This window comes from Thermobia domestica, chromosome 5 (genome assembly GCF_964235325.1).
Source record: "Thermobia domestica chromosome 5, izTheDome1.hap1.1, whole genome shotgun sequence".
Classification (NCBI taxonomy): Eukaryota; Metazoa; Arthropoda; class Insecta; order Zygentoma; family Lepismatidae; genus Thermobia; species Thermobia domestica.
This window is the reverse complement of record NC_137458.1, coordinates 5,348,893-5,366,459: the sequence shown is the minus strand read 5'-3', so window position 1 is coordinate 5,366,459 and position 17,567 is coordinate 5,348,893. Positions and strand designations below refer to the sequence as shown.

At 37.3% G+C, this 17,567-nt stretch overlaps 1 protein-coding gene across 2 annotated transcripts in view; it reads left to right on the top strand.

Moving 5' to 3' along the window:
* The first annotated feature begins 59 nt into the window (after positions 1-59).
* Positions 60-17,567, top strand: part of Ip259 (NSA2 ribosome biogenesis factor-like IP259) — a 33,254-nt gene continuing 15,746 nt past the window's right edge. Inside the window, exon 1 of one of the 2 annotated variants that reach the window (XM_081758144.1) lies at positions 60-78. The gene's annotated coding sequence lies outside the window, so the exon portion shown is untranslated. Of the gene's footprint in view, positions 79-218; positions 373-17,567 lie in introns of those variants that run through there. The other variant, XM_081758143.1, reaches the window with a different exon arrangement.

The window sequence follows — 17,567 nt, the reverse complement described above, 5'->3', positions numbered from 1 at the left end:
AAGAAATCTTTGTCGCCTCATTTTGTAACAGTTTCGGCAAAATTTACGGATTACTGTAGAACACAAATAATGTAACAGGTAATTATAGATATGTGCATTCTGATATAGGAAATTTCCCTTATAAATTATACAGAAACTGCGACTTTTATTCTTCATCGTTGGAATTCCTTCTTTATTCGTAAAATTGCCCTTACTATCTTGATTGTACAGAATTACCATTTTTCCGAGAATTAAGAGGATAAGCGATACATTTTGTTTTCAACACCGATCTCGATCTTTCCGTGTGGTGGTGCAATTGTGTTGTGGAGGGTTGAACATGTGTGTTATATGCAATCGATGATATACCGGAATAAATAAGAAATTTTTAACAAAGTGAGTATGATTGCCAAACTTGTGTGGTAATTAAGGGGTAATAAAACTGTAGGGAAATCAATATAAGGTATCTAATGTTTATTTCAACGTTACAAACAACGTAGTGAGTGTTTTTCAAAGCGTTCGTAGTAGCTTCGGTGCAGTTTTACTGTACCGATCCACATATTTGTAAACAGATCTGTTGGGCAAGTTTCTAGAACACAAGTCCCCCTTCCCATTCAGCTGTAATAAAGGCAGAAAACACCCTGCGGGGCTCTAACCCCCTTCATTCGCTAACGCTCCCTCGGCAATACTATGTGAATTAAGTACTAGTTTGGTACAGAAAGAAACCAACCAAGCTACTAACCTATATGGGGGGACCTATGTTCTAGAACCTTCCCGGGGAGGCGTGTGCGTTGTTAACTGTGGTTGGAATAGTTTTGAAAGTGATGGGAATGGCAATATTAGGTAAAAAAAAAAGTTTTGGAACTGGGGGCCCAAAATTACGTAAACAAAGAAAACGTTTACAGGAGGGGAAAAGTTACGTAAGTGTAAGTATTAACCTAATCTAGCCTAAACCATGAAAAACAGAAAGTAGAGGAAGAAAGTGCGAATTTTAAGCAAAGAATTGTGGCATTCCAAATTCAAACCTAAACTAAGCCAGCAAAAAATTCTGATCTCCCAAATCCACAAATATGCCCTGTAAGTCGCATCTACGTTGAAATACATTGGTACTGGTTTACTTTTGGCACACTACATTTTACAAAATTTACAGGTAAAATTCAACACTGTGCATGGAAAGACATATTTATAAGGAACAAAATTCCGTGCAGGTTTACTTTTGGCATACCACTCTAAATGATTGTTCAAAATAATAATTCTTTCACCAGTTTCCTTCTCATTGTCTTTAAAATGATTTGGGCTTGACGACATGAAAATATTCTAGTGGTATTGAAAAAATTCAAGGGGCAATCGGAAATAGGCCTAATTATTGAAAAATTACAACTCTTTTACGATTTGTGCATAAATATGGCTTCCGGATGTATGGCATAAAGACAAGAATGCAAAAAAAAACACAAACCAACTTGTCTTAGGTGTTATAATTATAAAGTTCTTCTCGGGCAATGAGCCAGGTGAAAACTGGTGGATAGGCCAACGTTTCGAGAGCTGTCATCGTTCTCGTCATCAGGGCAATTATGTAGAGATCAGCGGATATAAGTAATATATACTCTGGGCTGGAGAAAATGCTGGTTCCTGATTGGCTGAAAATGCTGGTTCCTGATTGGCTGAAAATGCTGGTTCCTGATTGGCTGGTTCAATCTGAAAAACTGGAGCTGTGATTGGCTGGCTAAGTTCCGTAGTCCGTGCTATTGATTGGCTGAGGGTTATCTGAATGTTTGTGTGTCGTTTTCTTTGCTGTGGTACTGATGACAGGGTTCCACAGGGGGCTGAGTTGAAATCCAGTGTCTCTATTAACGTTGTTCGGTTCATGAACTATGGCGAGAGATTCGGCTACTATCCTGGTCCAGTAACTGGTGCTCTTGGTAATGATGGATGTATCCTTAAATAAAACTTTATGGCCTTCTGATAAACTGTGTTCAGCTAAACCTGGTCACGTAAAAGCACGAATGCTGTGTAACCGATTCAGAGCTGGATGAAGCTGATGAGCTCGCGCAAGGATTCGTTCGCAGGAAGCAAGCGGATTAGCGACGGTGGCTATACTCGTGAGCCAGGGTTGTGAAAAGGAAATGTGTTTTGGCAATGATACGACTTTCAGTAGCACTTGTCATGGTTTCATATTAGTAGCGCTTCACTTGTAAACATAAACTGCAGCTTTTGTACGCTCTACAGAAATCACCACCGGTGGAGTATATTATGTAATACAGTTATCTTCTATATGCACTCAGTTATTTGATCCGTCGTACAGCACTTGCAATGATTCTACACTAGTAACCCTAGACTTGTAAACCTAAAATACAGCTGTAATACTTTGTATTTAAAACCTAAAATACAGCTGTTATACTTTGTATTTACCCCAATCGCCTGTAAAAATTTTCTCTATAAATATGTCTCTTCATACAAAGTAGAGGTGCAAGGGCTCGGAAAAAAACCGGCTAAAAAAAAAAAAAAAAAAAAAAAAAAAAAAAAAACTTCTGCTTGGGAAATTTTGGGCTTTTTTCAAAATTTTGCTTTAAATTGATAAAGCAGACTTTGTTTCGCTTCTCTACAGCACAAAAACTCATTTAATTAGTGGTTGATGTAGGTAATGATATAAAACCTAAAATAATCCATGAATTTCGAAAAGATTTTTTTTTAATTCTTAACATATTTACATTATTAATTCCTAAGGATTAACCAATAGATGTAATAATTTTTTAAACCTCTTATACACAAAAGTAAGTATTTTTATTTTTAAAAAATGATACACAAATAACTAGCAAAGTTGTATATAGTATTTTTACTTCAAAATATCACACACCCTCTTTTTGAAACAAAATAAAATAAAATATGAGAGAAATACATTTATATGATAATCTTAAAGGCTGCCCATCAAGAGCATCTTAAAGGCTGCCCGGATGGTTCTGCACATTCTTGAAACTTTTTAGTTTTAACTTTCATATATATTGTATGGATATTTCGAACAAATTTTTCATTCATTGATCACATACGTAGGAATCTGTTACCACCTATCAGGTGCTTAGAATCTGCAAAATCGGTAAAATTCCGGATTCTATAATGCACTGACTGTTCCTTAAGCTTGTTTAGAATCGGGCAAGTACTGAATTTTCTGTTCATGGATCATATGTGTAATAGACCGTTCATCTGATCGTGTGGTTTCCTAGGCTTATAACCAACATCACGGTTTACCCAGTCCTGAAGGTTTCTGAATTTTTAACGACAGGAATTCAACTTTTTTGAACAAAGAAAGAAAAAAAAAACACTATGTAATACATTTAAGAAGAGTGTAAAGAATCAATCACTTTCAATTCACAAGAAAGGTGACAAAACTTATTGTAATAATTAGCGAGGCACTTCTCTTAACATTATATTAACAAGATTGATTCCATACGCAGATGAAATTATTGGATATTATCAATGTGGATTTAGGGAAATCGATCAACTATCGACCAGATATTTACTATTCGATAAATACTAGAAAAGAAATGGGAATATATTACCCAGCACATCAGCTGTTTATTGATTTTAAAAAGGTTTACGACTCGGATAGGAGGGAAGTATTGCACAATTCTTACAGAATTCGGAATACCGAAAAAGCTAGTTAGATTAATTAAAATGTGTTTAAATGAATCCCAGAGTAAAGTCCGAGTAGAAAAATTGTCCATGAGCTTCAACGTCGAGAATGGTCTGAAACAAGGAGATGCGTTATCGCCATTATTATTCAGCATTGTTCTGAAGTACGCTATAAGGAAAATTAAAGATAGCAACCAGGCACTAGAGCTGAATGTATTCACCAGGTTTTGGCGTATGCTGATGATGTAAATTTAATAGGGGATGATAGGAGAACAATAGAAAGGAATGCATAGGCCTTACTAAACGCTTGAAGCGACATTGGTTTAGAAGTAAATGCAGAGAAAACTAAATACATGCAAGTTCACTGGGATCGTAAAACGGTAAATTGTGGATGCGTTAAAATATCAAATAATATTTTCGACAAAGTGGATACTTTCAAATATCTAGGATCAATATTACCAGACCAAAATCATATCCACAAAGAAATTAAATGTCGACTGAAATCAGGAAATTCGTGTTATTATTCAGTTGAAAATATTTTGTCGTCGCGAATTCTGTCGAGAAATTTTGAAGCTTAAAATATTTAAAACGATAATCATGCCTGTTCTGTACGCTTGTGAAACATGGTCGCTTGCGATGAGGGATCGGACACAAGAGGAACGGGAATGGGGGAAACTTCATAACGAAGAACTGCATATTTATACGGTTTACTAAACATCGTTACGGTCATCAAGTCTAGGAGGCTCAGGTGGGCAGATCATGCAGCCAGAATGGAAGAAGGTAGGAACGCTTTCAAAGTTTTAACTGGAAATCCAATCGGAAATCGTCCATTAGGAAAACCTAGAGGCAGATGGGAGGACAATATTAAGATGGATAGGAATAGGAAATAGGAATACAAAGTAGAAACTGAATCCAGTTGGCTAAAGATAGAAGTCAGTGGAGAGCTTTTGTGAATGCGGCATTGAACCTTCGGATTCATAAGCCATAGAGAGAGAGAGAATATATTTAAGTTAAGCACAACTGCATAACAACCATGAGTGAGTGGTTAGTTTTTGCACTTCTATCGGGAAGTCCGGGATTCAACCCCGAATTCAAGCATTTTGATAAAAGCTTATCTTAATTCCATCTGTGAATGTAGAGATAGTGCGTGTACTGTGAATCCTGGCCGACTTTCTTTATCGTTTTTAAATCGTTGTTATTACTAATTACCAGCAGTGACGGATTTGCGAAAGGGGTTAGGGTAGGGATGTCTTACAGATTGAAGCCTGTACCCCGAAATTACGGAACTTCTAAAACAATCGAAATATTTGTTATGCCTTTACTCATAAATTTCAAGCTCTCCTCAAATAAAAATTAGTCATTTTTAGAAAAACTAAACATTAATATGGAAAAACCCTCCCAAAATACTTTTCTAAATCCGCCACTTCATTATAAAATGGTCTTCAAGGTTGTATTCGGAAGATTATTGCTGAATACAAACAAAACGAAATATTAGTTATGCCTATACTCATAAACTTCAAGCTCCTCCCAGATAAAAATTAGGAAATTTTAGAAAAACCAAACATTAAGCAGAGAAACACCTCCCAAAATACTTTTCTGAATCCGCATCTGATTATTTCTATAAAATTGTATTCAAGGTTGTATCCGGAAGATTATTGCTAAATCATTGCACAGCTACAGTATAACAAAAATGTGGAAGTACGCTCTGACAGATATACTGAGAAACGTACGCTCTGACGGATATATTGTAAAACATAAGTTTAACTTATGTGCTAGAAGCTAGAGTAGGCCTACTAATCTCTTAAGAAATGAAACACGGATGACTAAAAAGAAATGACATAGAGAAGAAAAAAATGTCGATAACTCAGAAGTTAAAATAAAGTTAAATATCCTCTACAATTGCCCTCAAATACTACGTACTGTATGTTTACTTTAATTCATAAAACATGTGTTCCATCCATCATGATGGTGAATTCCAGAGCGAAATATGAAATTTAGGTCATGAAATCTTATTTAACTTTAGAGTATACTATAAGAAAGCTATTGAAATAGAAAAATCAAGAAAATGAAAAAAGCCAAAGTTTCCAAAATTCTAATTTTTTTCCCAAAAAAAAGCCGGCTTTTTATGTGCAAAAAACCATCGATTCAAAAAAGCCGGCTTTTTTGCGTCTCTAATACAAAGTATTAAATGTCGCTTATGAATCTTTCAAAACGTGTGCCAAAAGTAAGCCAGCACTCAATATATATATAGAGAAGATAGATATAGATATATATGCATAGATAGATATTACTTGAGTTTAATTAGCAAAGAGAAGAGAGTAGCACACAAGTGTGTACTGTTTGAAATCACTGAACCTTAAAATACGTCAGACAAGCGCATATGACGTGTTGAAGTGTATATGTATATGGTGTGTGCAGTGCTTTTATAATATATATATTAGGGTGTATCGAAAAAAAACTTTTTTTCGAAATCCGGTTACGGCTAGTGCAGATTTTTGGCCAAATGGCATCAAAAGAACGTATAAAAAATATCAACTCGATCAGACAACTCCTTCTGCTGCCGAGTAGAGCCCAAATATTACAAAAATCAACAAAAGATTCACTTTTCAACTGATTTTCCAAAAAATATTTTTTAAATATTTCCTATATTTTTCGGTCTTTTAAATTATTGAAATAGCATTGGAAAGGAGAAATAAATACATAAAACAAATTTATTACGGTTATTTCTGTACACCACAAGCATAAAAACCTGGTTAATTTTTTGTAAAAATGCACTGATTTTCTGGCGTATCGTACAATTAAATTTTAATATAAAATTATTGAAGTCTCTTGAATAACGAAGAAAACACTTTAGTGCTAAATTCTAAGAGCAGTAATAGTATAAATAATTTGCTCCCAATGCCGTATGCATCTGCTTATCACACTAGATCACCTGCCGCCCACCTCTCCCCGAACGCCTCTTCTCTTGTACTTGCCCAGCTGAAAGGATCGGTCTTATCAGTCGCCAATAGTCAACCAGCTGTGTCGAACGTGATTGTCGCTGCTTGAGTTATTTATTAGTGCTGTAGGAAATTTTAACTAAATAATTTGTTTTCGTGTGAAGTGCAGTATGTAGAAGTGAGAACAGTGTTTCAGTTGTGTTAAGTACTTTTTATTAGGAAGAGAGTGACAGATACCCTGACGTTATGGCATCGACAAGTTTGTTACGGTCTGACGTTAGGAATAGCATTATTGGGACACCCAAGGAATTGGGTAGAACACAGCTACCAACCGTTGAAATGTATTGAGACAATACCTATGGGAGCGAGAAGAAAAAATGAGAATTTCGGGATCCCGGAAAGAGCCTTCAACAAAGGATTTATCTTCTATCGTCGCCAGGAAGATTGTAGAAAATTGAGATTACGCCTCAATCAGCGGCGAAGCAATTTTCAGTGTCAGAAGGATTGTTGCAATGATATTGAAGTACCATAATATTGTCCGTGACTTGCAGAACTCAGCAAAGTCCGGTTTCCAAACTTCTGCGAAACGAATTGCTGATTTTCAACAGTCTGCCAAAAATATTTCATTTGATATAGCCTTTTGTAAGTGTTCCGATCCTCTTGCCTGCAACTGCGAAAAAGGAAGAAAAGTGCCAGTGCTAGAGGCGCCTTTTCTTCTAGATCAAAGAACCACAAAATTGAGGCGTAATCTCAATTTTCTACAATCTTCCTGGCGACGATAGAAGATAAATCCCTTGTTGAATCCCGAAATTCTCATTTTTTCTTCTCGCTCCCATATGTATTGTCTCAATACATTTCAACGGTTGGTAGCTGTGTTCTACCCAATTCCTTGGGTGTCCCAATAATGCTATTCCTAACGTCAGACCGTAACAAACTTGTCGATGCCATAACGTCAGGGTATCTGTCACTCTCTTCCTAATAAAAAGTACTTAACACAACTGAAACACTGTTCTCACTTCTACATACTGCACTTCACACGAAAACAAATTATTTAGTTAAAATTTCCTACAGCACTAATAAATAACTCAAGCAGCGACAATCACGTTCGACACAGCTGGTTGACTATTGGCGACTGATAAGACCGATCCTTTCAGCTGGGCAAGTACAAGAGAAGAGGCGTTCGGGGAGAGGTGGGCGGCAGGTGATCTAGTGTGATAAGCAGATGCATACGGCATTGGGAGCAAATTATTTATACTATTACTGCTCTTAGAATTTAGCACTAAAGTGTTTTCTTCGTTATTCAAGAGACTTCAATAATTTTATATTAAAATTTAATTGTACGATACGCCAGAAAATCAGTGCATTTTTACAAAAAATTAACTAGGTTTTTATGCTTGTGGTGTACAGAAATAACCGTAATAAATTTGTTTTATGTATTTATTTCTCCTTTCCAATGCTATTTCAATAATTTAAAAGACCGAAAAATATAGGAAATATTTAAAAAATATTTTTTGGAAAATCAGTTGAAAAGTGAATCTTTTGTTGATTTTTGTAATATTTGGGCTCTACTCGGCAGCAGAAGGAGTTGTCTGATCGAGTTGATATTTTTTATACGTTCTTTTGATGCCATTTGGCCAAAAATCTGCACTAGCCGTAACCGGATTTCAAAAAAAGGTTTTTTTCCATACACCCTAATATATATATATATAGGCGTATAGGGGTGTTATTATATATATCTGTTTTAATTTCTAACGTATTGCTGTAGTGACAAATTTTCCGCTTGCACATGTAAGTTCCTTACACATGACTCTTTGTAAAGTAACAGATTCACCTGAACTTCCCAATAGCAGTTCAGTCGCACTTCATACGATAAAATTCTGTCAAATACAGCCTGAAAAAACGTGTTAGACTTCACTTAAACAGTCAATAATAATATCCAGTATATGCGTCAATTCATACGAAAGGAGCAAATAAGTTTATTTATTTATTTATTTTACAATTTTATAATCAAATGATTTGTTTGTGGATTTCTACATCATTACAGAATCCAAACATAATAATTTTATTTTATATATTTATTATTATTATTATTATTATTATTATATATATATATATATATATATATATATATATATATATATATATATATATATATATATATATATATATATATATATATATTATCGTTTTCCCAACTTCGATGGCAGCCATTTTTGTTGGATAACGCACTGATTCTTGCGTTTGTAGGTTTTTTCATTAACGTATATTGCCCAGACAACTTGAACCTTAGATTGATGAAAACCATTTTACTTAGGAAAGAACAGTATATCTTATGCAAATACACATTTAATGAAATTTATATGCAAAATAATCGAAATCCACTGAAATTGACAAAACTTACAATGTTCTAAGGCATGTATCCAGTGGTTGAAATGGGACGGTATGTGGTGGTATGCCATACCGCCTCTGGTTTTTCAGTGATGAAGGCATACCGTCACTGGAAGTTAGATGCTAATTACCTTTAATAAATCCATTTTTAAACAATAATCGACGAATAACTTTGTACGTAAAAACACTTTTATTTCTTATGTAGAAATCATTTCTAAGTTGATAACACTGACATTTTTGTTATCTTTTTCCTACCTTTTATTTTTAAAATGAGGTATCTACAAAGAAGTTCGTCTAGTTTATGTTTAGATGTGCCATATTGAATTGTTTCTTCCTTATCTGTGTGTGTCTTCTTGCCTTAATGCACATAAATGTCCTGTTTTGAGCTGGGGCGGGTTTAGGAATTGTCTGCTGTGGGAGCGAACACACTAGAACACTTAGTTTTAAAATATGAAGAAACCCTAAAAATAAGGAAAACATGGAAATGGAACGATGACATGGAAAAGGAAAGGAATTTGGTTAAATTAGCTTGGAGGCTAGGCTTTAATGTAAATGGAAAGGAACTAAGTGAGAAAGAAATGGAAAAAACCAAAGAACTTCTTGAATTTTGGTGGAAAAAGAAAATGGAAAATGTTAAACGAGAGAGAAAAAAAAGCAGTACATGTTTATTTTTTCTCTATATTTTTTCAGAAACTAAACTTCCGAAGAGAAGGAATAAAAATACCTTGAACCTTCCGGGTGTTTGGAATACTCCATAGTCGAGTGGGGGACCGGAAGTTTTCCCGCAGGAATTTATTAATATCGTTTTTTTTTTTTTTTTTTTAGTATTTTCGTATATAATTCTCTGTAATACAACATAAAGGGATTTTTTTTTTTCAGAAAGTTGAAGGGGATCATAGTCTCTCCATGCCCCCTAATCTTATAGGCAACATATCCTCACTGCATTTCAACATTTAGATAGCCGGTATGTTCGGACACTGCATATATCCACAAGAAGAAATGTAATCTCAGGCTTAATAGTTTGGGGTTGTGTAGCTACTTAAGTGTACTATATGAAAAAAAAAAAAAAAAAAAAAAAGTTTCTTCCTTTAAAAGTTACAATGTTTTTAAAAACGGGGGGAAGAAAATAAAAATTTGGACACCCTATATCTTTGTTGGGACAAAGTTTAAAACTGAATTTTGACAAATAGACGGTAAGGTGCACTTTATGCCGAACATTCATCGGGACCGATTCTTCGGAACAGTTCAGAGATCAGTTTCCAAAAATAATCCCATGAATCGAAGCAATCGAAAAGTAAATTCTGGACAAGTTCTGCAGACCACCTAATAACCAATCGTAATCTTACTTCGCACCAGCAAACTAAGGTGTATCACAACAGCGACAATAATTTACGATTGCTAACCAATGATCTACCACATTCAGCAAAAATTTACTCTTCAATTGCTACGAATAATGGAAATATCATTGAGAACTGACGTTAAACTATTCCGAGAAATCAGTTCAGGTGAAACGGTAACAATCAATTTTGAAATCGAAATTGGGGGCTGCCCCCCCCCCCAAACCCCCCGCTCAAGAACCGAAAAAAAACATCCAAAACAACAATAAATAATAAAACCACTACTATAAATCTAACGTAATAAGGAAAAAAAACTGCAAAACAATAAGGAACACTCACCACTAATTATAAATCAATCGATCATTGACGAAGAAAAATTAAATTTTCACCAATGGAACAACCAGCAGCAAACCTTCTCTTCCAAGTGTAATAAGCAAAATGAAGCATTAAATTATCAGAACGATAAGTTAAATTCCTCTTTAAATGCAACCACACATTCTCGATAGACTGCGTATGTGCACCACTCTCAGGATCAACAAAGTTATGCGAATGATTCAGTCATATGAGTTGTGAACGTCACATGAACTGTGTCTTAATTTGATTTACATAATTAATTTTTGCGTGAAATTATGAATATTATTACAATTTAATTAGGGATTTGCATATAAAGTTTACTAATATTTACATGCGTGTCAGCGGTAGCATGTAACTTTTATTTGTATTTTTATGTATATATATGGTTTATTTTGTTATGTAACTGAATATTAACAAACAACAGGACGGGACTTCAGAGTGAAGCAATGATATTTTGATATTAATTAATATTAACTTCGAAGAAGAGAGAAAATTCTATATTTTAGATACGCTAGTTTGCTTGCAGAGAGGCAGAGAAAGCCTCACAGAAAAAAAAAAACTTAAAGAAAGCATGTGTTCCTAACGGAGCGTTGGACTCCCACGTCGTGGAAGATTTAGGAATCAATGTAACCATCTTCATAAGGATAGAATACCTATGAGCTTCAGGTTTTGCATAGATGGATAGCTAGTCTCATCTCTTAGTGTTGTTATAGGTAGGAGCATACACTATCACTACCGAGACACAGTGTCCACAAATACAATGCTTTAAAAGTCATAAAATTTTTAGCGTATCGATGAGAGAATGCAGGATACAAAGAGGTGTTATTTTTTTAAGACACACCCATTTTTAGCATGTTAGACTCTTGAAGCGTCCCTTGGTCAACGGAACACTCTCAGAGAAAGGGAAGTTGACAATTTCAAAATTATGGACGAGTCCACTTGAGTTAGAGTGGTAGTTGTCTAGAACGCTGTTTGTAATTGTTCCGTGACATCCGCTAGATGTCTCTGTCAAAAGATAGTTGTCGTCTGCTCCGCTGATATATGATTTGTTATAATAGTATGTGTAATGTTATGTAAATAAACTTTCTGGGTGTTCCCGTAGTTTTAGATATATTTAGCTCGATATATATTTAGTTTACTATAAATGGCTTGTACTAATGGCAGTTTTAGGCCTAGTTGATGGTTATGGAAGGTATTCAGAGAGACTAAACACAAACCTCAGTTTTTTTTTTAACCTAGACGAGATGCAATACTGTTGCAAGAGAGAAGCGAACTCCCAAACAGTTCTATAATGCTTATTATGATGTGTCAGGCTACGACAGCTTTGTTTAGAGTCATTTTAATTTGTTTGCATTTTGTGTAGCTTATTTAAATTGTTTAATTAACATAAGTAATCAACTAATAAGCACAATCCTTCAATGCATCAGTTTCAGTAATTTACAATATTCAATGTCACTTGTACAAACAGTTCCTGGTGTCGCCACTAGGTGGTACCACCTGTCAAGTCGTGTAAGTAAACATGTCAAGTGACCAAGTTTGAATAATTTTGGTGTTTATTTTAATATTTCTAGTAAATACAGCACAGTGTGAGTGAGTGTAATATACTAAACTGAAGCTTGATTACTAAGCTATCAAACACTCATAGTGACTATCAACGATGTTATTGGAGTGAACTACAAAGTGCAAAAGAATATGAAAAAGTGTTGTATATCGAATTATCTAGGTCACTGGAAGCTTACAGGTGAGGGATGTACCTTTCACCCCTATTCCAGGGAAGCGGGCTATAGTGGATTGGCCCAACCCAAAAGTTGGAAGAAACAATGAACCTTGAAGGAATATAACATTACAGGGGACAACCAGAAAGGACAGTTCCTCTTGAATCGCGATATAGTGAACATCGAACACTGAAATTCGGAGTCGTGTTTAACCGTCAGTTACTTGAAACTTTGTAACATTCAGCTATGTGTTCGCAATAACAGTGCGTTAGTAACAAACATATACTTAGTGCGTGTGTGCTTTCAAATGAGCACTAATAGATAATTTACCTCCGGTAAATCTTCGTTTACGCCGAACTAATATTCTCTTAGTGGAATGAGTGCGTAGGAGGTAGCGCTAACATTTACAACAGTGCGGTTTACGAAACATCTATGAGGTGATATAAGACAAAGTGCAACATGTATTAAAAGTTACTAGTGGGAAGAGACAATGCTTTACCATATATTTTGTGAAGTGCTTCGCACAAGGTGTAACTTTTGCCGTTTTTACGTCACACGCCGTATCACCTGTTAACGTTACTTACAGTGAAAATTAAAGTTAGTAACAGCATTAATGAAGACAAACTCAATGCCTGATTTTGTAGGCAACGTCCGATGCTATTTTATAGCATAGCTTGTTTAAATACCGTTTAATACAAGAACTGAGCCTTTTTGCTTGTATTAAGTAGGCGGGTTTAGTGCCATATCACGCCAGTGTGTCATATGATAACAGTCTAGTGAGAACTTTCTTCACAGATAAACTTATTCGCTAGTTTTATCGCACAAAGAACTACCCCGTTGAACCGCCACTGGTGTAGCAGAAATCCAATGTCAGAGGAAAGATGACGGCAGAAAGAGCCTAGCAGCACGACAGGAGAGAAAGGAGCATGGTCCCCAAGATCGGAAGAAATCCTACCAAGAAGTGATACCGTATTGAAAGCAGAGACACTGCAAGTAAGAAGAGCGCGGCGCAGTAACCATAAACGTGCACGAACCATTAAAATTGAGAGCTCAAAAGTGTGATAAAGAAATTTTAAAAGGAAATAAATTTTTTTTTCCTTTTTTTCTCAGGTCTCATAGCGAGACCGCGCGCGCGAGTGCTCTTGTGTATAAAATATTTTGTGCATCTGGAATTATTGAAGTGGTGCATTAAACAGGATTACCATTGGAATTTTGACTTCTATTCTTGTTTGCAGTATGGCCGCAAGGTAATGTGTTACCCTTTTGTCTATCTTGTTTCCTTTTCAGGCCAGAAGCTGGGTCTATCAACGAGTCGTAAATACGATGAGCGTATTTTGGGTATCTTTCGCATACAGGATGGGTGTTAAAACCATAGATTACCTGTAATCTAGAGTTTCATGCTTAACAGGAATCTTGTTTATCTTTTCAAAATTTTAATGTTATTCAAATTAAGACTCTACCGACTGAACTAATTTTAGTAAATTAACTTTGTGGCTAGAGGTTGCATCAATTTAAAGTAATTATCAGTTTACATATAAAGATTCCTCCCACATTTGCATTTTCGCATATTAATTATTTTGGTAATTTATTCATACCATGCAATCTCACTTCCTCCCGCTCACAAAGAACTTGGCTGCCGTGCGCGTGGGGCTCGGCACACACACCATCCTGGATGTATGTTTGATAGAAATGTCCCTTGCTAAGTTTTTGCTTTTAGTATTAAATGTTGTGGCAAGAGAATTAAATTAAAGTCTTGTTTTTGTTTTTCATTTTTCTGTTCAGTAGAATATGTTGCCACAAGAAATGAAAGATACCCAACGTTTTTACGATAATTTAGTACAAGCCAGACGCGGGTGTCAGTAGATGTGTTTTTTCTTTCAGGTTGTCGCGCTGCCATCCAGAAAGTTTACCATTTATGTGTGTATTATTTTTGTGTCATATGCATTTATTCTTTTGAAGTGTATTGAAAATTGCTAAACCTTTTGGAGGGGAATAATATTTAGTGAATTCAGATCAGGCATATTAGAGCACATAGTTGTTTACGAGAACTCATAATCACTTTGATGGTAATAACGCGTAGGCAAGCTAAGGCGATGGAAGGCTTTGTAGGCGACAATATCATTGACGAACAATTTGCGCAAGTAATGGAGTTTCCAGCGGAGTCTCAGGACACCGTGAGCGATTCTGTAGGAAATGTAAACACCTCTCTCCAGGAAGTAGTTCCGCCTGGAGAAGGTACCGTTAGTAGTGAAAGGGCTAATGAATCGGAGCAGGTTAGGGAACCGGTTCCTAGCACCTCAGCGCAAGTCACATCTGTAACTGACCCGTGTCTCGCGTCACTTTTTCACATGATTAAAGAGATGGCTGAGCGTCAAGAAAAAACATTAACAGAGATTTCGCATAAATTAGAACAACAAGAAAAGAAGCAAGGGAACCAAGAGAAGAAACAGGAAAGACAGTTAGAGGAGTTAGCAAGTAGGCAGGAGAACGCTAGCAGAGCGATGCTAGATAGGTTAGAAGCTGTCGAAAAGCAGATCACTGCCAGTTTCCGGCACGAGATGCTTCAGAATGTGACAGAGCTAGAGGCAAGGATTGATTCCTCAGCGAAAGCTCTGGAATCCAAGATCGCAGCATCCTGCCAAGAATTAAAGTCATCAGTTGAGGCAACCGAAAATAGGATCAGTGAATTGGAGGTACACACTGAGAATAAGATAGGCGAGATTTCTGAGGTCCTTGGTTCAGACCTCGCCCAGGTCTCTCGGGATGTCAACCATTTACGTGGTGACATGGAGAGAGTGGGGGAAAATGTAGCCGCCGTTTCTAGCGAAATCGACCGAGTGAAAGCAACAATGGATAGTTCAGTGGGTCATTTGCAATCCAAGTTACGTAGAGCAGAACTGAGATGGGAGGAACAGCTGGAACTGTTAAAGGAGTCGGTGAGAGAAAACGGTTCCAGCTGTCAAAACACAGCCTCTGTCTCGCATGAGAGAGTCGACACGCCGGTCGCTGGACCGAGCCATGCGGGACAGTTCCCTGAGCTTCCCAGGCGTGAGAACTCAGACGAGCAGGCTGCCCCCCTCCCTCAAAACATCAACAACGTCAGTAGTAGCAATGGTAGTGTGGCTACTTGCCAGGTAGCTTCGGCCTTAGGGCTACTACACCGAGATCTGTCTCTTCCTGTTTTTACAGGAGGCGAATCGGAGGTTCAAGCCCACAATTTTCTGGTAGAGCTAGAGAATTACTTTGATTTAACGGGTGTACCAGAGGAGAGACGGTTAGCATTTTCCTCCCACTGCTTCCGTGGCATCTCACGTCAGTGGGTGCAGGTGACTTTAAAGAAATGCAACACATATCAGGATCTTGTTAGGCATTTCAAGGACGCTTATCTCAGCGAAGAAAAACTTGCTAATCTCCGCGCCTCCATTTTGACGTCACGTTTTGAGACACGGGGTAACAAGAAACCGACAGAATACTTGTTGGAGTTACTACACACCAACAGTATTCTCGACCGCCTTTACCTCCACAAGTACTTTTGAGAGTTTTGCCAAGACAATTGCCATTCTCTATCTATAGATGTATCGTTTCATCGAAACCTCGATCTATAGATGAGCTGTTTAGTATTGTTGGTGAGCTGCAGTCCACGTACCAGCCACCAAGTAACAATAATAGGAGGGGAATAAATACACTCACCGTAGAGGAAGAAGAAGAAGATACAGGACGATCTCCCCCCCCACGAAACAGTAGGCCGAGTAACCCCACTAGAGACAGAAGGTTCCACAGGGACAATGGGCCTTACCACAATAGGGGTACAAGAAGACGCAATGGAAATAGAAGTAACAATAATAATGGCAATTGGCGTTCGAGAAATTCCAGTGGTCAGGATCGTGACACTGGAGATTCTCGAACGAGAAATCAGAACAATCGAGGGCAAAGACGTGGAAGGAATAGGGGTCGTGGCAACACGCAACCACGCAATAACAATCGCAACAGTGACTATGCGGCGGAGGTTAATGAGCTCCGAGTTCATAACGAAAGGACTGAACAGTCCTCGAGACAAGTCTCGTCTCGAGGGAACTCGCGTGCGAATAGCCCAGGAACTAGTCAACGCCACTGAGAACTGTCCGCATGTTCTCAGAGCGGTGACTTGAATACTTGCGTACTGGATATTCAGGTTCAACCGGCGAAATCTGTCTGAGAATATGCGTAATTGTGTTATTGAGTATAACAATATTTTAGAAGAAGAAAAAGAAGAAAGTAGTGAGACATTTGTAAAGACTAGAGACACTTGAGAATGGGGATTGTGAAACTTGTAGACGTATAATTAGCACCACACATTTCGATCGTGAAGGAAATGACGACATTCGTCACCCTGAAATTATGTTATTACAGAGAAATGGGGACAAAATAAAAATAAACAGAAAGTTGTTTGACGAGACGAATGCGATCTTTAGAGACTTGTTGGAAAGTTCAACCGAAAAGCTACCCAGTAATAATTTAGTAACACTTCCCGAGGTAGAAGTAGGTCTATTTAATAGTAAAATTCTGGCTTTATTGGATAGTGGAGCTAGCATATCCGCGATCTCACTGCAATGTTGGGAAGAAATACGTAAGCGAGACCCCCCACCAGCGTTCATCAAGTCTGCGAACATTCGAGTCAGTTCAGCGTTCGGTCGCGCCGTGGCGTCGATCATCGGCCAAGTATTGCTAGAACTTATTATTGCAGATAAGGAGTACTATACTTCGGCAATAATAGTGAAAGGGCTGAACCGTGAACTCATTTTGGGTTCACAGTTCTTTGTAGAAAGTAGGGCGATTTTAGACTATGAGAAAAACGTCCTTTTGCTTAATCACCCCCACCATATAGAAGTTTCTTTTCGAGACATTGAAGTAGAGAAAGAAGACCTTTTCATAAGAAAATTATCCTGGGAGTTCGAAGAGGATGTGGTTGATTGTGAGAATCCCACAGTTAGTAGTATGTGCGTGTCGAGGAGAGGACCGCTGACTACGGAGCAGTTCGAGCGAGCGCCAGCAGGTGGAGGCCACCAGCGAGAGTTGGCTACCCAGCGCAGCCAGTTGGACGATGGGAAGTTCCCAACTGCAGCCGAACTGGCAAATGTTGTTTACTCGCCTCAGGAATGGGCGAAGGTTCGAACCCAGGCTACACCCGACGATATCAGAGATCATGTCGAAAAGTATACGGATTTGAGTGGGGATGAAAAGCAAAAGTTGTA